This window comes from Lissotriton helveticus, chromosome 8 (genome assembly GCF_964261635.1).
Source record: "Lissotriton helveticus chromosome 8, aLisHel1.1, whole genome shotgun sequence".
Classification (NCBI taxonomy): Eukaryota; Metazoa; Chordata; class Amphibia; order Caudata; family Salamandridae; genus Lissotriton; species Lissotriton helveticus.
Window position 1 is genome coordinate 1,014,851,327 of NC_136069.1, and position 24,901 is coordinate 1,014,876,227.

Consider the following 24,901-nt stretch of genomic DNA (forward strand, 5'->3'; position numbering starts at 1 on the left):
AGCGAGCTGCATCAGTCTTTACTGTTAGCTGTAAACTCTGACAAATATCAGTGAAGACAATTTGAAATATTTGATGTTTTCTCTTCAAGGATAAAAACCATTATTCAATCCGAGTTCAAACTCCAGCACAAATATTAACTCGATTCAATTATTATGGAGACGTTGTAGGTATGTCAATGACAAATCAGCCTAGTGGTCAGGCCTTATTTAACTAACAACTTCGGCCGGACCTGGCACTTTAGCCATGAGCACTTTGCATACTGAGAAAATACTTCAGGTACACTGTGGCAGTGTTAAGATCTTTTCTAAACAATACAATGTGCAAAAGGGGGCGTTTCTGACATTCATCTCATTAAAAGAACTAAAACTAACTGCTTTTTTTTTTCTCTGGTGACAAATTGGCACTGAAAGTGCCACACACAATTACTTGTCACACATAAGTATAGGGAAAACCTGGAACTGTTACACATAAAGAAAATGAAAACTGGGCAGCTAAGAGTGCCACTCTCCACTCAGCAATCCTTGGGGGCCATCAATAAGGCAATTACAAAAAATCACATACAGTGACAGTGATGTAGCCGGTAGGGAAATCAAGCTGGAAAACCACTTCCATCTGGTGAGCAACGTCAATATAGAGTATTATTTTTTAATTGTATGTTGCAGCACTCGTCTTCCTACTCGTATTCCTCTTAAAAATTGGATCCTTTCACATCCCTCATGCTAGTTATATTTTATTTATTTCAACCGAAGTATTTTCTAGCATCTTTACACAAGTTCTTTTTCCTTAATTTCTACCACTGGCTCTGGGGTTCCTAGTCTTTTCTGTTCTTGACAATTGACAATCTCACAACAACTTCAGTTCCTTAAAAAAGGTAATATCTATCTATGATGATATGCCCATCGTTTACCTCAATGGTTGAACTCAGTCAGCTTGTTGTTGTGCCTGTTTATAGTTGTCTTGGTTATTCATATACCGTTATCTCACAACTGATCTTTCCCACTCGTCAATAATTCCCTTCTGTTTGCTTTGTTCTTTGCCCTATATTTCCAGAACCACTTCTCTATCTATATTCTTCCTCTCACTTAAGTCCACTCTTGTTTTATTGTTTGAGGGTTGTTAGAAATGGGGGTCTCTAGTTGGCAGAGTTAGGTACCTTGTCCAAGTAGGGACCCTTCCTTCTAGTCAGGATAAGGGAGTTATACTCCTTAAAATAACCCCTGCTCACCGCCTTGGTAGTTTGGCACGAGCAGTCAGGCTTTTCTTAGAGGCAGTGTGTAAAGCATTTGCACATAACCACCAGTAATATAGTGTAAGCACTACAAAAGGACCCACTACTCCAGTTTAGAAAAATATCCAATATTTTTGTATACTTAAGACAAGACCAAAAACAATAAAAATCCACAATGCAGTACTTAGAAATATTCAGTTATCAAAATTAATTTGAAAAACAGTTCCTTGAAGTCGATAGCTCTGTCTGGGGCTATGACGGTGTTGTGAACTACAAATCCAAACAGTTCTGGCTGACTGTGGCATTGCTGGCCAGCTACGTTGTTGGCAAGACCCACAAAACAGTACCTTTAGAAATGTAGGATGTCGGCGACCTCTAGTTGAGTTCCGAAAGCACGGCGTCCGCAGGCGTTGGTTCTGGAAGTTGGTGCAGGAGTCATCGGGCCCTTGAAGTCACACGCGTTGCAGATCTAACTCCTCGCGGTTCAAGTCAGGAGCACCAGCGTCGGCAGGCGTTGGGTCTGCAGTGTAAAGTGCAGCGGTGAGGCATGCTGTGCCCTCAGGTTGTGGTGCAGGCAGTGGCTCAGTGACGGTCGTCCAGCGGTATCAGTGAGACCTGGGCTGCGGTGTGAAGAGATGCGGTGCTCATTGCGGTGCTGGCAGGTCACGGTGCAAGCAGCGGCATCGTCGCTGTTGAAGTGCTGTCTTCAGCAGACAAACAGGAGTAGATGGCGTCAGTGTCGATAGCCATGGCTGGGGTGCAGGATGAGGGCAGTGCAACGTGTAACTTACGAGCGTTGCCCTCGAACCTTGGTGCAAGCAGCAGCATTGAGGTCGGCATGAAGCGTCGTCGTCAGGGATACCAGGGTGACGATGTGAAGCAAGGCGATGTGGAGTGCAGTGCCCACAGGTCGCGGTGCAAGCACGGGCTCGGTGGCAGGGTCGATTCAGAAAAGGGGGTGGTGATGAACAGAGTGTCTGAATTAAGCAGACCACTCTTACCCAGTCCAAAGATCAGGGCTTGATCCATCACCGTTTTTTAGCTCACTGCACCATCCCAGCTCAGAACCTGGCTACATGCAAATTAGTCTGTTCCTGTCCCAGTGCATGATGGGAACAGGGCAAACCAAACTACCAAGCCAATTCTTAAACTGGGAAGGAAACAAGCTTCCGGGGACCGGTTTCTGGCATTTCAGCCGTCGTCGGCCCGGCTTGCTTGAATCCTGATGGTGCAATGAGCAAGGGACTCACATCTGAGTATACCCTTCCACGCTTATGGTGGACAAAATGATTCAGAAAAGGGGGTGGTGATGAACAGAGTGTCTGAATTAAGCAGACCACTCTTACCCAGTCCAAAGATCAGGGCTTGATCCATCACCGTTTTTTAGCTCACTGCACCATCGGTGGCAGGGTCAGCAGGTGTTGTCGGTAAGACCAGGGTTGCGGTGCGGCATTGCGGCCGTGCCCTCTGCGTTGCCTTCAGGACACAGAGTCATGTTGGTTTTTCTTCTGTTGCAGCACAAAACAAGCATTCCCCAGTGTTGAGGGCAGAAGAACTTGAAGTCTTTGCTGTTCCTGAGACTTTTTGAGCAGGGGGCAAGCTCTACCTCAAGCCCTTGGAGATACTCCCAAAAAGATTGTAGAAAGTTCAGTCCAGTCCTTTCACTGCCCAAGACAGAAGCAGCCACTGCAGGCCAACACAACAAAGCGCACAACAAAGTGGTAGTTCCTACTCGCAGATTTTCCAGTTCTTCTTCTTAGCAGTCTTCTTGCTCCCAAAGAGTTCTAAAGTTCTGAGGTCTGGCCCCCAATATTTATACCACCAAATCCTTTGTTCACTGAAGGCTGAGAGTGTCTGTACCTAGCCCAAACCAGTTCTGTTGTCACTGGTACAGCTTCCTGGCAGGGGGTGGAGACAACATTGTGCAAGGCAGACCAAGCCCATTCAAGTGCAAGGAAATCTCCTCTCACTAATCTAAATGCAGCCCAGGTCTATCCAGCCCAGCCCTGACCCATCAGGCTTTCTGGAGCCACTGCCCCTATCCAGCCCCTGTCATCCCAAAGCCAGACAGTCTATCCACAACCCCAGCAGAGGCACACAGGATGTATAAGAAAGAAAATACCTACTTTCTAAAAGTTGTATTTTCAAACACAGAATGTAAAAATCATCATCACTAAAAGATGCATTTAACATTCTGAGTCCAGACATACTAAACTTTATTTTTCTACCTTTTTCCAGGGGAAGTTGTGTTTATAAGATGGTATAAACAAGCTCCCCATTCTGTCCTATTGGAACAGGTAGCCTTGCAATGGTGACAAACGAATACACTGTAATTCATAACCAGGACATGTCACACACATCAGTACATGTCCTACCTTTAACATACACAGCACCCTGCCCACAGGGGCACCTTGGGCCTACCTTAGGGGTGATTGACATGTAGAAAAAAGAAAAAGGGAAGGTTGGGGCCTGGCAAGTGGGTGCACTTGACAGGTCGACATAGCAGGTACAAACTGCGCACAGACTGCGGTGGCAGGTCTGAGTTACCTTTTTTTCAGGGCTACTTCTGTGGGTGGCACAATGAGTGCTGCAAGCCTACTAGTATTATTTGATTTACTAGCCCTGGCACTTTCAGTGCACTTTACCAGGGCCTCACCAGTAAATCAAATATGCCAATCATGGAAACACCAATACATAACATAATTTACAACAGGAGTACTTGCACTGTAACACTGAACAGAAGTGAGAAAGTGTGCAGAGACACTAACCCAGCAAAAACCAGGAGGTCAGAAACCAAAAAGACCGGGGAAACAGGCCAAAATATGCCAAGTCTAGCAAGGGTCCTGACTGATTTCTTTCCTGCCTTGCAACACTAGCAATTTCTGTCTAGCTTAGGTCTCAGGACTGCAATTTTGGGATAATCTAGTCATTAATGCATTCCTTCACAAATGCTAAAAAAAGCAGATGAAGACTCCCACAATAATACCTAATGGTGAAATAGTAATACCGTACACAATGAAGTACCATAATTTCATCTCCTGGTAATTTTCAGATATGTTAATGTTACTGTGTGAAAAAATACCAGTAGTCTGATTACCAACAAATTACATCCATTTCATAATTACTCTAATCTACTTGACTAGGCTAGGACAGTTCGAATAGTGTATGCACCATGTTAAAAATGGGGTTCCTGGTTGGCTAGGGTGTACACCTAAGTCAGGCAGAGCCCACCACTCTAGTCTAGAGTAAGGGAGTTACACACCCAAGAGAATCCCTGCTCACCCCCTAGGTAGCTTTGCAGAGCAGTCAGGCTTATCCCAGAGGCAATGTCTAAAGACTTTGTGCAACACACCTACACATCAGTGACACACTAGGCACACCACAAAAAGGGACTCCACACAAGGTTATATAAAAATATCACTGTTCTATATATAAGACACATAGACCACAATTACATAAATCACTGCACCTCTAGGCACTTGTTGTGATGTCACATAGATCATAAATCACTTGGTAGTATGTAAAGCACATTTAGACCACCACTCACATAAATCACTGTGCCACGAGGCATGTGTCATAATACAGGTAGATCACATCAATCACTTTGCCATAACGCAATTGTCATCCACATAACATATAGTGCACTGACATATTTACTCCTAAGGAGCTTTGGTCATTTCTCATGTTGCCAACTAGTGATCGTTATAACATCACCTGTCATAGAAACATTGTAAAGCAACATTGTTACCCATGTAACTACACTCCTTTATAGGACACTCATTATAGGGTTATCACAGGGCAAAGAAAATGCCTAAATCTTCATTGGGGCACGAGATGCAGTAGGTCAGCTTAGGGGCAGACTCCATAAATCACCATGTTTCACTGCACAGGCAGCACCTTATGCCCAGTACTCCCACCTTATCATCAGGGCGGGTTACAGTCCTCTCCACCACACTTGGGTGACAGGGCACTGGATCTTTAACAAAAAGCACCTAGGATAGTGAACAAATGCCCCGGGTGGTAGGGAGACCTCTTCGGGTCTTCCCCGTAACGAACTGGAGCGGGCTGTTGCTACAAGAGAGAACGGCCTCAGTCCATGCGTAGACCTCACCAGAACTCCCACGCAGCTTCTCTAGGGGATAGGCGACCGCCCACCTCAGTGCAGTGCAGCCGCAAGGCCCAATCCCTGCTCCATTTCTGGCCAGGCCGCGTTACTCCTGAGTCATCCTGCAGGCCCGGTGTGGCTAGGGTGGCCAGGGACGAGGCTTTGGCTTCCGCTTCTGGGCCTCTAGGAGGTTCTGGGGGCCACATCGCCTTCGGCTATTCCTTGGTGGTTGCTATGGCAACCTGTAGGCTGCGGTGATGCGTCCCTGCAGATGGGGCACTGCTGGGGGGCGTTATTTTCTGTGAGGCCGGTGCTTCTTCAGCAGTGAGAGCCTGGCACACTGAGGAGATCACCAGAACCTCCAGCTCGGCTCCACACTCATTTGTACCCCACAATCAGCACGGGTCATGATCCTCTCCTCACGATGAGTGCTCCCCACATGCTGGACAGTCTAAGAAGCACTTCTCGTGTGCTTTAATTTGGGGCAATAACAATGAGGAGGGAAGCACTGTAAAAAGCGCTCCACTCGCTCTTTTAACAAATAAACAAGGGGTCGAACAGTCCAGTCCTCCTCTTACTCCCCAGACAGGAGCAGCAACTGCAGGCGGTCCCACCCCACTAGCATCTGGGGCAGCGCTCCTCACACAGTCCTGCAGCTTTCCTTCCAGGCAGGTTTACTTTGGTTGAAGTCTTTTGTATCCCTGAAACTTCCAACAGGAGGCCAGCACACACAAACCCTTGGAGATTCTTCCCAAGCAGGATACCACAATAGGACAAAGAAGAGTGAGCCCTTTTCCTCCACCATAGACAAAAGCGGCAACTGCAGGCCAACCCACCCCTCACTCAAAAAAGGCAGCGCTCCTCACACAGTCGTTCTGCTCTTCTTCTTGGCAGGGAACTCTTTTTCCTTAAAGTAATCTAAGTCCTAGGGTTTTAGGTGAATTACTTAAACCCCAAATTGCCATTTTTCTCTTGGTGGCAAGGGTCTCTGAACCCTGTCCAAACCAGTCCTGTCCTCCCTGGTGCAGCATGACCACAGAGGGCGGAGAAAGCATTGTGAAAAAGGAGACACGGCCTATTCAGGTGCAAGCGAAACTCCTCTCACCACTCTAAATGCAGACTAGGTCTATCCAGCCCTGCGATGAGTCACCCGGACAAGGCAGGGTACATCTTAACCCCCTTAGTGATTGTCTAGAGTGAATGCACACTCAAACACCAGACATTGAATACACAAACCGCCAGAGGCACACAGAATGGAAAAAATAAGAAAACGCCCACTTTCTAAAAGTGCCATTTTCAAACACAGAATTAAAAACCACCTTCACCGAAAGGTGTGTTAATAAATTTTGATTCCAGAGACCCCAACTATCTTGTCCCTATTGCAAGTTATACATGTAAAAGTCTTACTGTGCAACCCCAATGATAAACCTATGGGACAGATAGCTTTCAATAGTGAAAAACGAAATACACAGTATTTCACTATCAGGACATGTCGCACAAACCAATACATGTCCTACCTTTCACATACACTGCACCCCACCCATGGGGGTACCTTGGGCATACCTTAGGGGTGCCTTACATGTAAGGAAAGGGATGGTTTGGCCAGTGGCGTAACAAAACTTGAGGGGGCCCCCCTGCAAAGCACAATGAGGGCCCACCCCAGGCACTACCGACCACTTTGCCCAACGACAAAAAAAAGCGGTCACCTAAAGCCGTATTTTCAGTACTTATCTGTGCATACTTCGAACAGCAAATATAAATAGAATGCACTTTAATTGTGTTCTAGGGCTGCCTGGATGATGGGATTCATGACTGATAATTAAAAGGAACACAGACAGAAAGGTCACATTACAAATAAATACATACGTTTTTTATTTATAACCCTATTCAGTGCCAAGACGAGGTCTTTCTAGGCTTTTTAAACACATGGCTAGCATTTTTCTTTTGGCAACCCTACTCTATATTCCTTTTCATGAACTGCATTCTCACACTACACCAGTAAATGTAAATTTCAAATGCAAGGAATAGGCAGAGTTGGGGCCCAGAGGTTACTGGAACCGGAAAAACCGGAAAAAACTAAGCCTCGGTAACCAGTTTACAAAGGTATGTTGACTGTGCACCTCAGATAGAGTGTACAGCTGACTGTTGTGGTGCACTGTAGCACCCAACAACACTTTTCAATAATGTACATCACACACAGATATGTAATAGTGTTCACTGGGTAGAGCATATATATTACATAGCTCAAAAATACTATATAGATGGATGGCACACAGCTCCCAGGAACACTGTAGGTAGTTTAAAACACACGCAAGCATCGAACAGAACGCTCTGGACCAACCTTGCATACACCCCACATAGCGCAGATGTACTATACGGCGGCAATGTGGCCCCGAAGAGCACTTTTCAATAGCATGGAACACACACAAACCTCCAACACAACACATTAAATAGAACATTTTGCTTACATCTAACTAAGCACAGACATGGCATTTGGGCCGAGGGCCATATTTTCCATAGAATGCATTATATAAACATAAATAACGTACGATAACATGTAATTGCTGCTCCTATAGTTGTGTAACTCTATTTATAACTTGTTCATCAGAATGTGCTACAATCAAAGACGATGATGCTGGGCTGGTAAACAGGCGAGAGGGCCAACCCATCTTCACTATTGAGAGGCTCAGAAGCACACCATTTAATTTATGAGGCAGGTCGCCTGGCTGCAGTACTGATATGAGCCAACTGGTGCACCCATGCAGATCAGAATTGATTGGGCTCATATGCAACTCTGAGTGGATCTCTGTACTGGAATTGATGAAGGGGGCTGTCCTACAGGCCAGACACATGCCGGGAGAGTGGCCAATTAGACGCTGAGCACAGGGGTCATCCCCAGAGTGCAAGTGTCACGGCCCACTCTAAACATATCGCAGAGTGCTCTGCAAAGCTGAGACTCCTCGCCATACCCTGGGTGCTTGCCTTCTGCTGGCCCCATGCTTGCATCAGGGGTCAGGCACACTAGGGCTCCTCCACAACACAAGACATATGAGAATGCTAGAAATTAGCCCAAACTAACAAAGACGTCCGTGCACAGTCTTCCTGCTCAGTCGGAGGCTGTGCACATATTTCACAGCATCCATTTACAGGCCTCAAAGCACACTGAGTAAACAACTGGTAGACTCTATTTACAGTCTCACAGGAGGATGTGCACACATCTGACTGATTCATTTACATGCCTCAAAGCTATCTGCCTAAACAGCTGGCAGGATCCATTTACAGTCTTAGAGGTGGCTGTGCACACATCTGGCAAAATCTATTCTCAAGCCTCAAATGAGCCTGCTTAAACCCCTGGCAGGATCCATTTACTCCCATAGAGTAGGCTGTGCACACATCTGGCAGCATTCATGTAAAGGCCTGAAAGGAAGCTGCGTATGCAGCTGGTAGGGCCCATTAGAAACTCAGAGGAGGCTGTGCACACAGCCGTCAGCATCCATTTACTGGTCTCAGAAGAGGCTGACTACAGCTAGCAGGATCAATTTACATGCTTCAGACGAGACTGTGCACAGCTAGCTGGCGGGACCCACTATGACCTCTGAACAGCCGGTGTACACAGCTGGCAGGATTCATTTGCAGCCCTCAGAGGACACTATGTACAGCTTTCACGGCTCGTTAAGACCTTAGAGGAGACTGTGAACACATCTAGTAGGGACCATTCCAGGCCTCAGAGGAGGCTGTGAGCGGAGCATGGCAGAATCCATGTCCATGCCTCAGTGGAGGCTGTACACAGCTGGTTGGACCTCTTTACAGGCCCGGTTTGGCACCTGTATACGTGATCATAAAACAACACATTGTCTGTTGTAGGTATTTAGCATGGGGTGTGGTTAAGATTTTGAAACAGATCAAAAAGGGGTCCATTCACAAACTGCATTGTGTAGTACATAAAGTAGTACTAGGTAGTACTTCTCATGTACTATAAAATGCTATTCACAAACCTACAAGCAGAGCTCTCCATACCTCCTATCTTTTCTATGTCGAGATTTCTGTAAAAGTGCCAAAGGTCTCCGCACACATAAACCTACGATTTAGCTGTAAATGTCAGAGGGACAATGGAAAGCTGCTGAGAAATTAGTAATAGTTACTACTAAATAGGAGGGGTTCAAGGATTAGTAAAGAGAAGTTTATGCGTCTAAGGATGGGCTACGGGTGGGGTCTGCTAACACAAACACACAATACTTTCTTATCCTGTTTGCTACAGAATAAACAACAATCATTCTGAAACCCCAAATCACCTGTCTGTCACAGTGCAAACAAAGGCCGAAGGCCCTAGCTCAAGAACAGACAGCACTGTCTCCCGAGAGCTGCGAGCCCAACAGCAGCTCCACACTATGGCCCTCTTTACGAGGGACTCCAGATGAGGTGTTATCATCCAAATAATGAAGTGTGCTGGAATTCCTAGGTGCAGTTCCCCCCCCACTATTAAGAAAGTTCCCATACGGAATGTGATATAATTTGGAAATTTGTGTTTTTGTAATGATTGAAATATTTTTCCATATTCTGGGCGGTGCAATCCAGGGGTCCTAATGCATACAAGTACATACATCCGTGGAGAAGCGTGGCTCAATGGTTAGAGTAGCAGACCCTGATGCAGAGGTCTGGCCCTGGACCAGGGTTCAATTCCCACCTTGGCAGCTCTTCGACTCAATCTCCCCGGACCTGATAATTCTCGCCTTGGTGCCTAGTCTAATCATGGGTCCCACTCTGTGACTCTGGGCAATAGCTTGCTTAATCTCCACAACGGCCCCAGCAGCGCTTGGATGCCTGGCTTCACCTTGGGGGTGCCTAAGAGTGGACATTTCACATGGAAAAGCCAGGAAAGGTCCCACAGCGGTATGAGTGCAGCGCCGGGACGCCCCGTCGCGTGGGCAGCCGTGCGCTTTACAAATACAACACATTTACATTTACATTTATAAGCACATATCTAAAACCCATCAGTGAGGAGACATTTACCCCAGCAAATAACTGGGTCAAATGGATACATGTATGCACATAACACAGAACAAAGATGTAGGACAGCATTACATTAATTTTACATTCACTTTAATCGACATTACCCATTACTAAATTTGACATGACCAAAATTCTACCCGTCATACTCAACTAAACAAATAGAGCCATATGCAACCGGTCACTGTTAAACCTAGGACCCCGTGACAACGATGCCCAGAGTAGGAGTGACCCATGCTAATGGGAGAAGGCGCTACACAAATACAGCAAACATAAATTCAGTATTGAAGGCACTGTCTTTTGTTTCTGTCTGCAAAATCTGGCATCAGAAAGACAATCACCTGCACCAGCGCATAGTGTATCACAACGGTGTAGCCCACAGACATGCATGTTGTGCTGCGGTAACACTCACATAGGAGAAATATGTCACTCCTCGGTATCGTGAAACAAATGCGATATTACACTGTCCAATTGTGCACTTATAATTCCAATGCTTACAAGAACAAGCTTGTATTTCCTAAATCAGACTACAGGAAGGCTCTTTCTTGCTTGCGTTACCAGAGCTCTCGGCCTATGTGGATTGTTCCTGAAAGGTGTCTATTTATACACTGAGAAGTCGGAGCTAGAAAGGAGAGATGGACGCAATGAATCAATGTGTGTTTTTATACAAATATACATACCTTCCATTGAAGACATGGAGGTTGAAACTTATGCCGTGTGAGACAACTTTTCAAACTTGAGAATGTGTAGGCGACAGACTGACTCACCTGAGGCCTGGCCTGCAGCTTCAGTGGCAGGCGCAAGCGGGCTGCAGAAGACCTGACAAGGCATAGCTGCCAAGGTTTCATATTGCTATGTGTGACATTTTCATAATTTCTGTGAAATTATGAGTGACTTTCAACAAGTATGAGTGACACTTTCTAGTGAGCAAAATCAAGCAAAGACGAAGGAAACATACACATAAATATCAGAAATCACACTAATTTTAGCAACGAGAAACTGAAAGAAGATCTGAAAACTAGTAGAAAACACCAGGAATGGAAGGGCTCTAGTGTCGAGAAAGAGTGCTCCAGGCAGCAAGGGATGTATCGTACCGCCCGAGTGGCTCTTGTGGAAGGAAGCTACTCATCAGAATCGCTGTGCATAGGAAGTACTGCTGTCCGCAAGCAGTGATGTGGTCTTGACCCCGTGTACAGACCGAGGGGCTGTCGTCAGCGGAAGTGTGCTTACCGACAAAGGTGTTCAGTTGCTTCAGCCCTGAATGTCCCTTACTATTAATAACAGATTAAGTATGAGCACAGTTGCAGCAGAATCTGAAACAGTTACAGTAGATACCTAACTCGAGATACTGATGGAAACCTTATTTTTCATTTTCCTCAAAATGATCATGAAGTGAACCCTGAAGAGAACTTAGAACCATCTCAAAAACAATTTTGTTTTTCTGAGGATAGTCAAAGTGCAGATGAATCCACTCTATGTATTTCAATCCTTGCTAATTCAGAGAATGCCCTGAGCTTTCAGATGACTATGACGGCTACTACTGAGTTACCAAACAATGACATCCGTGAAGAAAGTATTACTCAAGTTGAGTATCTTCAGAATGAACAACTGGGCAGCCTTTCTCCTACAGCAAATTAAGACGTGACCCCTGTCAGCCAGGCCTGGTTTACAACAAGAGAAGATAAGGATTCCCTTACTTATAAGGGCCACAAGTGGAAGAAAGGAATGTGGTCGAAGGAAGAAATTGATCTTTTAATGTCGAACATCGATCGGTATTTAAAGGTACGTGGCATGACAGATGCCTCAGAAATATTCTTTGAAATGTCAAAGGATGAGCGAAAGGATTTCTACAGGACCATCGCCTGGGATCTGAATCGTCCCCTTTTTGCAGTGTACAGAAGAGTTCTTCGCATGTATGATGACACGAATCATGTTGGAAAATACATGCCTGAAGAAATTCTAAGGCTCAGAGAGCTTCGCATTAAGCACGGTAATGACTGGGCCACGATAGGAGATGCTTTGGGCAGAAGTGCATGTTCTGTAAAGGATCAGTGCAGGCTGATGAAAGAAACCTGCAATAGAGGAAAATGGACAGAAGAAGAAAAAAGGCGACTCGCAGAAGTGGTCCACGAGTTGACAGGCACAGATGCAGGCAATGCTGTCATCCAGGGTGTATCCTGGGTGGCTGTGGCAGCGAGAGTTGGTTCGCGATCAGAAAAGCAGTGCCATTCAAGTGGTTAAATTATCCAAATTGGAAGCAGAGTGGGGGGACCGAGTGGACAAAAGAAGATGAAATGACTCTCATTCTGTGAATAACCGAGCTTACCGTGCTAGATGAAAATGATATGAACTGGGACATCCTAGCTGAAGGTGGAGCAGTGCCCGTTCACCTCAGTGGCTTCGAAGTAAAGGGTGGACTGTTAAGAGGCAAATTGCAAATCACAAGGATGTTTCATTTCCTGTGCGAATCAAAGGACTTTGACACCTGCACGAAACCCCAAATCATCACAACTGACGATAGATTAAAAATATGGAACTGGATTCTACAACCCACCCTAGTTCGAATACAGGGGTCCAGCATGTACAGATTCGCCTCACTCGCTTGGATGAGAATTCAGTTTTACCACAGAGTCCTGTGGGAGCACTGCAGATTCCAGTACAAATTACTCGTGTTTCTTCCATGGATTCCCCCTGTTCTGGTGATTCTGAGTCCATTACACTAAATCAAATCAAATCAAATTTGGCTTTATTCGATTTATCTGAGAAATCATAAAAGCATACAGGTACAGTTTATACCATGAATTTAAAAAGATTTCCACATTGAAAAAATGTATAAGGAATCTGTAAAACATTTTTCGATATATAAAAAGTCAGCGATAAACATATAACCGAAAAGTCTCATGTTAGAACTTCTAGAGAATTTAAACATGTAAGGCTTACACCATAGAGTTTCTGTATTTCATCACTGACATTAAAAAACGAGAAACAACAAAGATAACATACACCTCATCTAACAAAAGTAACTTCAGATAAGCAGTTTTACATGTTCTTATGCCCCAGGATTTAAGAAGAGGTAAGAGGAATAATTTCCTCGGGGCAGAGTAGAGATTACAGAAGAACATAATATGAATGTTACTTTGCGATGAATGGTCATCGCATGGGCAAATTAAATTCGCCGAAGTCCAATCATTGTGTTTTGGGAGGGTGACCATACGGAAAAAGGTACCTAAACGCAGCCTTGTAAGAAGCATACGAGGGTAAGGTGCAGTTTCGATCCTGAGATACATTTGTAAACCTTCAATAGGGGTAATTTTTTGATAACTCAGGGTAGAACTCTTAAGTTTCTCAATGTTCCATCTGGCGCTTTCCAATTGTGTGATTAAGAGTTTTTTGAGAACTGGCCTAGACAAGTTTTCTAGGGACTCTGGAGCATCATAAAATTCGGGGTGTCCAATTTTAGAGAACATCAGCTGGACGTATCGTAGCCATTTGATTTTGGATGCACCATCCAAGTTCTTACAGTCCATGATGAGTTCTCTGTTAAATTGGCATTCCATAGTGGTCCAGATTTTGTGCCACAGCAAACACGGTGATAACTTTATAGTGTCGCTAAGATATTTGAGGCCAGTCTCAATATGGGTAATAAAAGTCGAAGTAGATTTGCTCACACCTAGTAAATAGCGGATAAAAAGGTTCTCACAGGTTTGTAGCGAGGACACATTTTCAAAGCCCCATAGGCCTGCTCCATAAGTGACTGTCGCTATACACTTGGCTTGATAGATCTGTAACATTTCAGCAGTCGGTTTGCCCCCGATTTTTGCTGCGAAAGTTCGCAGGGCCGCAATGGCACGACTAAAGGCAAGTTTCCTAGCAGATACTGCGTGTTTCCAACCTCCTTTCCTCTCAAAACAACACCCAGATAGCAAAAGGTGTCCGTGCACTCAATTCTTTGCTCGTCAAGATATATCGAACATTGTGGCCTTTTGTTCTTTTGGGTGCATGACATGGAGAAAGTTTTGGAGATGTTCACTTTCAGATTTCGTTTCCCCATGTAGGATGAGAATTCAGTTACTGCTCTCTGCAGCCCTACCTTAGTCCTAGACATGATTGCCGCGTCATCGGCATATAAAAGAATGGGTACAGGCCTACCATTGACAGCTGGGTAGTCACTTGGCAGATTTATTAAATGCTCTACGATAGAATTTATATAAAAACTAAATAAGAGGGGCGCAAGTATGCAGCCTTGCCTAACCCCTCTATTTATGGCAAATTTCTGTTTGCATTGACCCTGGGACCCGAACCTCACTCTAGCCCCGGCATCTCTATATAGTTCTTTTATGAATATGATGATGGTGGGATCCACCCCGATATGCTCCAATGTTGACCAGAGCTGGAGATGGTCCACACAATCAAATGCTGAGCTGAGGTCAACAAAGGTAACAAACAGGTCCCCTTTTTTGGCCTCGGTGTATTTGGAGATCAATAGGGACAGGTTTAAACATTGTTCCTGGGTACCCATTCCCTTTCGGAACCCGTATTGGAGTTCGGAGATGACCTTTTTCTCTGTCTCCCAATGTTGGATTCTCTTAAGGACGATCCTTCCTGCAATTTTCATAAGGCCGTCCAATAGAGATATAGGACGGTAGCAAGCAGGATCGTCCCTATTCCCCTTTTTAAAGATGGGCACTACAATTGCATCTGACCAGGTGTTAATTAAGCCACATTTGTTTCCCATATTTAAAACGTTAGTTAAGAGGGGAGCCCAGAATTCGAGGTTTGTTTTGTAAACGTCCACAGGGGTGTGGTCGGGGCCAGGAGCTTTCCCTGATGGGCTTTCCCTGATGGCATTTTCCACTTCTAAAGAGGTAAAAACCAAATCAATTGGATAGGGGGATACTGGGGGGTCACTTGACTGGTAATCCTGAATTAAATTATTCAAGGATGAGGTTTCCTTTTGTTGGTTCTGGGTGTCCCCCTGGCTATTGGTATAAAGTTTGCCGTAGTGTTCTACCCAAAGCTCTGCCGTAATTGCTACATCTATGCAATTGTCACTAACTTTTGTGTTATATACCGATCTTATAACTTTCCAAAAGAGGTTAGTGTCCTTATTCCTGGCAGCTTCCCCCAGAGCTTCCTAGGCCTCCCTTTTCATTATTGCCTTCCGATGGTTAATTTCCCTCTTATACTCTCGTCTGGCCTTGGAAATTTGCACCCTATCTTTGGGAATAGCATTTAAAACTTTCTTCAAATTCTTTAGGGCAGCTGTACACCTGGAGTCGAACCACCCACGTGTGTGTTTCCCATTCTTTTTGTGGCTCCTAGTTAGCATGTCTTTAATGTAAAGCTGAATATTAGCGAAGGCTGCCATGATCGCCTTTGGATCAATATCTTCTTCTAGACAGACAAATATGTCTGTAAAGCAAGATGATATGAGGTTGTGAAAGAAGGTTAAGGGATTCAATTTCTCCCACTTTATCACATAGCCGTTTATCTTTGTTAAAGTGACCTCAAGTGAATATAGAGGCCCGCTAGATTCCTTTGCTTTCTCCTCTGCGATCATTACCCCAAAAATAATAGGATAATGATCGCTCATTGGGTCGTCCCCAATCTCCCAAAAAGTTATAAAGTTGGGTTTAGTGGGTGACGTTAGTGCAAAGTCAATTGTGGTTTCACAGCATTACACTAAAAAGTGGCGCACTACAGACCATTGAGATTGTTCCACCTATACATCTGCAGCCTACTACAACCCCGGGCACTTTTTTACTTCATGCAAACTCAAGCCAAGGCATTCCTTTAACTCTAACTACCAGTCCTACAATGAGTTTAACGTCCACTGCTTCTCCAGCCTCCTCGGATCAGGTCTCAGTGCATTCCTTATCTCCAGAACATTTGCTGAATACAAGTGACAGTGTGACAGTGCAATGTTGAACTTCGAATGCCAGCATGCACACTTTGTCTTCTGAAGATATCACCTCCTCCATTGCCCAAGAAGGACTTACCATTGGTTTAGCTCAAAAGAAGAATTCAAGGAGCAATGAAAACACCCTGGCAGCAGATTCGTTTACAGAGGAAATCCAGCAGTCCAAACATACTACAGATGAACAGTCTTCTTATGGCATGGACCAGCCAGCAGATTTTAATGGCAGTGGCCATGTGTATTTACTGGAGCATTCAGCAAGGACTGATGAAGAGATTGTTGATCCTGTTCCCAAAAAGGAGGAAGCCTTGCATCAAAGTTTTGTAACAAAGGGCCTTGCATCTCCCAGCATGGAAGAAAAAGAAAGACTATCTGTAACTAATTGTGTTACTATACTTGTTCCTTCTCCACATGGATTTCTCCAGACAGCAAACAGCTTAGATGGTGAATCGGTCTTACCATTGACATCCTCGACAGATCCAATATTGGAGTACAGTGAAGAGAGAGCCCACATCGTTGGATCGTCTGCCAGCTCAGGATCACTAAAAAGATTCTGAAGATTTTTAACTTGTGACTAAAGTAACAGTCTAGCATCTGTATCAGTAGCACTTCACTGTCTGAAGTTGTAGTTGGAGCCAAAAAGAGTTTCTTCTTATGAAGTAACTTTCATTGGAGTGATTTCTTTCTTCTCATCGCTGGGTATTTCCACTGGCTATACTCACTTGAATCTATATACCTCAACAGAAGCCTTGTAAAGTAACTCAGTCCTCCAAACCCAAGTTTGTAAAAATTTGTTATTCTGAAGGTTATAACCTCTTAGAAATTTGACACTATTTCTTTGAAGGTGGTCAACTTTTTCTCCAAACGGTACTATTTTCCAAGCCGCTTTCTGTTCTAAATTATACATTGTGAGAATGGACAGTAATATATGAGGCGTTTGCAGCAATAAACAAATATATGCTAGTTTTCACTCATTACAGTCATCAGTGAACGGACAAGAAGAATGCCTGTCTGGTAAAAAACGTACTTGCACTAAATGCATTTTGGTAAGTGTACAGAAAAGCCATTTTGTGCTGTCATGTTTTTACTGTGGGGTACCTGGAAGGCAAAAAGTAATCGGTATAAACAGTTTAAAATATTTTGATTCCTAGACAAGCAAATACTATAAACATCCTGCTTTCTGACCGCAGTTCTATGGGTAAATTAAGAACAGTACGCTTTGTAGTTTATTTCAAGAATAAAGATAAACCAGAAGTTAGACGTTCCACAAAGACTGCAGCCTGGCTTACAAGAGTGGGACATAATTGTAAATAAAAACGCATTAAACAAATATGTAACCTACACGATTAGACATGTGAGCTCAAGCAGAGGGAAAAAATTGCTTCTAAAAATTGATGAATTCGATAACAGGTTAAGGCTGAGTCTGTAAAATTAAATGTATTTGCAAACCATCCACAAAGCAGGTCGGATATTACAGACCTGATAGTAAGTGAGCCTGCGTCGAGGATCAGTCTTCAGCAGTCCGGTCCTGTGGGGGAGGCGGGGCGCATCATGATGCAAGGCACTGGTAGCAGGGGGCCTCATGATTACAGGCACTGTAGGCACATGGTTTGGGGGGCATGATTATGATTGCCGGCTAACGCAGCGGCAGGCTGCAAAAGTTAACTTCAGAATCTTAACTGCCGGGGGCCCTGCTCGTGCAGGCAAATGGATGATGGTGCAGCCCTCTGATGTCATGACGTCATGTGACTGCCTCTGAAGCGCAAAAGCCAGTGATAGCTACGGAGCCCAGCCTGGTCGATGACATTTCATGCAAACTTTAAGAAATTAAACTTTAATTTCTTAAAGTTTTCATGAAATGTGTTTAATTTCTTAAAGTTTGCATGAAATGTCATCTGGGCTCCGCGGCTATCACTTTTGCTTTTGCTTTTGCTTTTGCGCTGAAGCGACAGTGACGTGACGTCATGACTTTAATTATTAAAGTAGCAGAGCAGTGCACTGCACAAAGTAGAGCAGTCTGTGACACACTCTGCAGCTACCAGAGAAGCGCGTCTGTGCTTTGCTGAAAGGTTAGTTAGCATGATTGTAATTAATGAAATTAAGGCCCCCCAACATGTTTTAATGCGCGGCCGAGGACGGGGCCCCCTGGAGCGCTGGGCCCCCCCGCACCGCGGGGGCTGCAGTGGCCTGTGTTACACCCCTGGGTTTGGCGATGGCAAGTGGGTGCACTTGCCAGGGCAAAATGGCAGTTTACAACTGTATGCACAGGCACTACAGTGGTAGGTCTGAGACACATTCATAGGGCTACTCATGTGAGTAGCACAACCAGTGCTGCAAGTGTACTAGTAACATTTGATTTACAGGCCCTGGCACAACTGTGCACTTTACTAGGGACTAACCAGTAAATCAAATATGCCAATCATGGATAACCAATCATTGTCATAATTTATACAGAGAGCATATGCACTTTAGCACTGATCAGCAACGGTAAAGTGCCCATAATCCTATAGCCAAGAAAAACAGGGTCAGAAAAATAGGAGGCAAAGGGCAAAAAGTTTGGGGGTAAACATGTCAAAAGGACCAGGTCTAACTAACCTGTTGCCTACTTTCCTGCTTTGACAGTTTGTTTTCCAGCTGGATCTGCGGCGTAAGTGCTTCCCCCATAATGGTAAGAATCAGTGTGTTCCCTTTGTCTGGTTTCTCTGGATGGTCTAGATTTTCTCTTTAGTTGTCCTCTCCTAGGGCCAGATATAGGAAGGCAAATACCGGCCGGTAACGGACGATTTCGGACGTTACCGACCGGTATTTGCAGAGTGAGATGTAGGGGCCAGAAAAAGTGACAAATCGGTATATTTACCGATTCTGTAAATTTACCGATTCGGTAAAATACCGATTCGGTATATTTACCGAATCGGTAAATCTACATGTAGGTGGCACTGTAATCAGTGCCACAGGCCCTTACCGAATCGTTATTTACCATGGAATACTATTCCATGGTAAATAACGAATTCCTGTGTACATGCACATCTGTGCATGTACACCTGTGCCATGTGGCACACATACATACTAAGGGCTGTTATATAGCTCCTATATATCCTTATATCGTGTTAAGTTAGCATAGGTACATTTGAGATTTAAACGCCATTTTTCCTTTCTTGCAACTTCTGCACACGACCCTTAATTGTTGACTTAGCTTTCAACCTAGTTGTTTGCCGTGGTGTATGTGAGAATAATATGTTATTGCTCTGATATCAGTTTTGTTTAATAAACCATGTCTGCACGGAGAGTGCTGAAGTTTCAGGAGCAACACGATATGGAATTGTTATGAGGTCTGATCTCCACGCCTTCATAGTCATAACACAAGTGCAGCCTTTGCCAACTTGGGCTTGAGGCGGGATTGATATTGCTTTGCACGAGAATTGTTAACACACTTGATGCGGTGCACATGCAGAGAGAGCTGGTGTATGCTGATGTGATTCCTTCAGGCTAGGACACTAAGGTATGGGCCCGCCCTAAAACAACCCAAAGAGACCTTCTTAGCTAATAATATAATATATGTGTTAGGGAGGGTGAGATATAAGTGTTGTTAACTCTTATTCATTACAGCATGTTAACATGCTGTCACCATTCGCTTTTTATGTCTTAGTAACTATGCTGATAATTTTGATACTGATAATAAGTATACTTGTATTATCTAAGATACTGCGCCTGAGAAGACGGCATTAGTAAATAAACATTTCAAATGCACATGTGTCTTCTTTACTCCATGTTCTGGTTTGTAATGATAAATATAACGAAAGAGTGTTCATGAGTCCCACGTACCCTGAGGTACTGTAAGTTCATGTTCTGGTTTGTCTAAACATTGGGAGTTTGATATGTCCAATGAGACACTGTAGCTAGCTCGGTAAGGGGTGAGTTGGTTGCTAAGGTAAGTTTTGGGACACCCTAATTTGCAGAGGTTCCACTCCTCTGTGCACAGTTCTGTGTGAGTACAGAAACCCTGCAACATGGCGCCCAACGTTTTCGGTGGTCTTATATCATGACACTCGAGTAGTTTATCGTTCATGCCTTAACCCCTTCACATCCGTTTCCGGAAAACGGGGTGTCGGTGAAACCTACCTATTTTTTGAAATAGGTCTTTATTCAAGCTTGATTCTTTCTTAAACGGTTTCTTTGAATTACTACCCAGTTGTGCTACAAAGTGTTCTTTGTGTGTTCTTGTTTCCAGTGTTGTCATGGCGGCGGTGGCTATTGCGCAGCATAGTCGCGTAGCGGTACGCAACCATCTTCAGACGTACCAAGTCCCAGTAGATGGGATGGCTGTGATTTTCGTGGTATGTGCAGATCCGGCGTTTCCTTACGAGTTGTTTTACTCTTGGGTTACGTTTCCGGCTGTGGACGCTAATTCTGGTTTGTTCCACTCCTACACTGCCTCGGATGTCCCGGCTGAATATACGCCGTACAGGGCATTGGAAATACCTATTGATCATTGGCAGCATCGAGTTTGGTTTGATGGCGCCCTCCCCCACTCTTTGTCCGCTGCGAGGTTAGGTCCACTCTCAATTCCAGGTACTAATTGGCCTGCGTTGGGTGGCTTTACCCCGCACCCGAATCACGGGGCTTGTACCCTAGCAGAAATTCGCAGGCTACATGTTGTTTCCATTTCCGTGATTCGTGCATTAGTGCAATACATCGGTCGCCACCTGCCTGGTGGTCCCCAGGGGGGTGCGGCCGTTCCCGTGGATCGAGGCGGAATGCGTCTCAATCCAGTGATGGTTAATTCGGTTTTTGGTGCTCGTCCGGTTGACAACGATGACTTCCCATTCTGGCTAGCGGAGAAGTTTGATCAACTGGAGGCGGTTTTTCCGAATTCTACTCCTGCTGATAAACATAGAATGTTAACGATTACTCTACCGAAGGATATTACTCCTGAACTTGCTGACTGTGAAAGCTGGGGAAAAACGTTTGCGGCAGTTTATACAAGGTGCTTCGGCACCCCGTCTATGACTGCCCTGCCTGAAATCATTAGACGTGTTCAGAATGATCACGGTCCAGAGGCAGCGGTTGAATTGGGTATGCGCCTGTGTGGTTCTTTTGAGATTGTAAGTGATCTCATTCTCTCCAATGTTAAAGGAGATGCAGTTAACTTTCAGGTGTCGAATGCTTTGGCTGCTCTGCCCGATGCCGACAAACCCCGCCAGTTAGCAAAGATTGTGGTGGCCGCTTATAAGACAATTGGCCGCACAAGTAGAGGTCTGAAATATTTTCCAGTAAAGGAGAAAAAACAACCTCAGGGACAATCTGCAGTGACAGATGTCCAGCCCAAGTCCAAAAAACAAAATTGGCCTAAGAAACAGACACAGGGGAAGAAAAATACACAGACTCAGGAATCTTTCCCTGCAGTACAAGCACCTGCGCCGACAGAAAAAGTTTATGATTTGCGCGATCGCGCGATGATTAAATCACCTGATCGATTTCAGGGTTCTGATCAACGCTCTCCTCGTTCCTTTCAGGACACATCGGCCCCGAAGACCGGTGGAGGAGGAGGGGGTGGACGTGGACGTGGTGGCCAACAAGGACGTGGTCAGTCCCGCCAGACGGACGGCGCAGTGAAGCAGGAGGATTCTACGCCTAAGCGTCCGCAGTTTGCGAAGAAGAAAGTCGCAGCCTTAACAGCGCATAGATATGCCACAGATAGTGAGAACGCGGCTTCGGAATCTGACGTGGGCTCTGACCTTGCTGGACAGCGCGGCGGAGATTACCATAGTCAGAGAGGCGCTCCGTCCACTACTGAGGGTGACAGCGACTGAAGTGTTTGTTGTAATAGAAACAGCCGATACGAGATTAGCTCCCCCTGAAAGACTTTTTGAAATTGTCCTGTTAATTGAGGGTGACATACAGCGTACTGTCAGAGGGGTATTTTGGGAGAACCTTTCGTCTACGTACGACATTTTGCTTTCCGAGGCTGACTGGCCCCCACCTTTTGTGCTCGCAGCGCCGCGAGGGGAGGAGGTAATCCTTCCCAGTTTCGCGCACACTGTCTCGACTGAGCATGCGCAGCATTTTGCAGAAGAGTGGGCTCGGGCTCTTGCACCGGCTCTCTACCGCAACCAATGTGGTTGGGACAAATTGTCCCCATGCCACGAAATTCCTTTGCGGTCTGAGCCACAGCCTCAGCCTCAATATCCCATACGGCGTGAAGCTAAAGCAGCCGTCGCAGAAATCCTTGAACAATTGGAATATCAGGGAGTTATTGAAACGTGTGTGTCACCAATGAATAATCCCCTTTTTACTGTGACCAAACCTGACGGATCATATCGTTTGGTATTGGATTACCGGCATTTGAACTCGCATTGCCGTAACTGTGCAGTACAGAATACTCACGGCTCTGCCCTAGTGGATAGTCTAGTGCGTAAGCGTTTCAAGACAACGCTTGACATTTCCAATGGTTTTTATGCCCACAGACTGGATGACTTTAGCTCCCAGTGGACAAGTTTTACGTCCGCTGGGGTGCAAAAACGCTTCCGGCGACTCCCAATGGGCTACAAAAATAGTCCTGGAGTCTTCACCTCCAGAATAGTCACTCTGTTGGAGGGAATCGATCCAGATGCATGTTCTTATGTTGATGATATTTATCTCACAGACGACGAGATTTGGATGCATCTGTGTCGAGTGAATTCCATAATTTGTACCTTTGCTGATATGGGTTACAAATTTAATTTTGCAAAATCGCACATTGCAGAACACACGGTGTTGTTCCTCGGCTATGAGCTGAACAATGAAGGTAGAGGTTTGGCTCCTCACTTCTTGGAGAAATGCGCACAATTGCGCGCTCCTACAACACTGAAAAAATTACAGTCTCTGCTGGGCTTTTTGAATTTCGGCAGAACTTACATTCCTGAATATGCCCAGCGTATCAAGCCTTTGTATGCTTTGATACAACCAACTTTCTCTAAATCATGCTGGCTGCCTGAGCATTCAGCCATTTTGCAATCCTTGCAGGCTGATCTGCTCGCTTCTAAATATTTACTGACTCGTGATAACCACACCAACCTGGTAATAAGAATAATTCCTGGGACGGTGGGTTTCAAATACCTCACTTTTAATGAAGGTGACACAGTACCTATTGCTTACAAGTCACACTTGTACACTTCGGCTGAGATGCGGTTTCCCACAGTGGAAAAGGTTTTAACTGCTGTACAGATGGCAATTCTTAAGGAACGAGCACTGTCTCAGGGGAAACGCATGCTAGTGGTAACACCCTGTCCTCACTTGGAGGCAGTCACAAAAGCCAGTGTACCAAATTCAAAAGCTTTGCACCCTCGGTGGATTCAGTGGGCTGCGTCATTGTCATCCACGGATGTCATGTTTATTTTTGACGCCTCCTTACGGTCGCAAGAGTACTTGCAGTATGAATTCGTTCATCCTGCTCCTCTGGCTATGCGACCTTTGGAGGACTTCCATTGCATCATTTACACTGATGGGTCGGCGCAGGTTGCGCATGGCTCTAAACATGCCTACGTTTCCGCATGCGCCATTGTGGTAGGTGCTATGTTGGATGATGAGTTCATTTCCAGGGAAGTGCACACGTTGCCCCTGGGCGATTGCACCGCACAATTGGCAGAGCTTCGTGCTCTCTTACTAGCTTTGGAGTACGCAGATCCAAGTGTTACTACTCTAATTGTAAGTGATTCTTACTACTGTGTCCAGTCTTACAATGAAAACTTGTTCTTTTGGATTCAAAATGATTTTCATGATTCCAAGGGTAGCACAATAAAACATAAAATGATCTGGGTTCGAGTGGCAGAGCTTAAGGCTATGTTGCCACTCGTTTATGTGATTCATACTCTCGGTCATCAGCGCGTAGGAGTTCACGCTGTTGGCAACTCGCTTGCTGATGAAGCAGCGAAATCAGCAGTATCTACATACTTAGTTGCAGCAGTTACTAGGTCTAAAACCAAGATTGATAGCGACATCTTGGCAGCGATTGCTGCCTCTGAGAAGGGAAGTAAACATCCTGCGGGATTCCCTTCGAAGTATAAATATCACTTAAGTCCCGAAAAGGTTCCTTTTGTGACAATTCCTGATGTTGGGGAACGGCTGATTCCCAACTCGGATCGCAGAACAGACTTGATTACAGCGGCTCATGAAGGTGTGGCATCTGCGCATGCGGGCGTCTCAGCCACTGTAACGCAACTACAACAACGTTTCTGGTGGCGGGGACTGTACAAACAGACGCGTGATTATGTCCTTCTTTGTGACATATGCCAGCAGATTAAACCTTCAACTGCTACGCGTCCGCCACAGACTCAGTTGTACATTTCTAATAAACCACTAGGCTGTGTTTATTTAGATCACTGCGGTCCTTTTTCATCTGATACTGCGTATAAGTACATCTTAGTAGCAGTTGACTCATGCACACGCTTTGTGTGGGTATGGCCACATCGCAGCGCTGATTCACGGACTGTCATTAGAGATTTGCGTATCTTTATAGGGATTTTTGCCTGTGGTACCTTCCATTCGGATCAGGGTCCGGCTTTCGCCTCTAAGGCGTATAAGGATGCCATGACTTCGATGGGGGTCCAAGTCAAGTTTTCGTCACCCTACAGACCTGAGGGTAATAGTGTAGTTGAACGAATGAAC

The 24,901-nt window shown here is 45.1% G+C and overlaps 1 protein-coding gene and 1 pseudogene across 1 annotated transcript in view; both read left to right on the plus strand.

The window, feature by feature from the left end:
- The window catches only part of SMPX (small muscle protein X-linked), a 307,426-nt gene that overhangs the window by 164,662 nt on the left and 117,863 nt on the right, over nucleotides 1-24,901 (plus strand). The gene's annotated exons all lie outside the window — the stretch shown is intronic.
- On the plus strand, nucleotides 11,603-16,815 carry LOC144773838 (cyclin-D-binding Myb-like transcription factor 1 pseudogene; annotated as a pseudogene).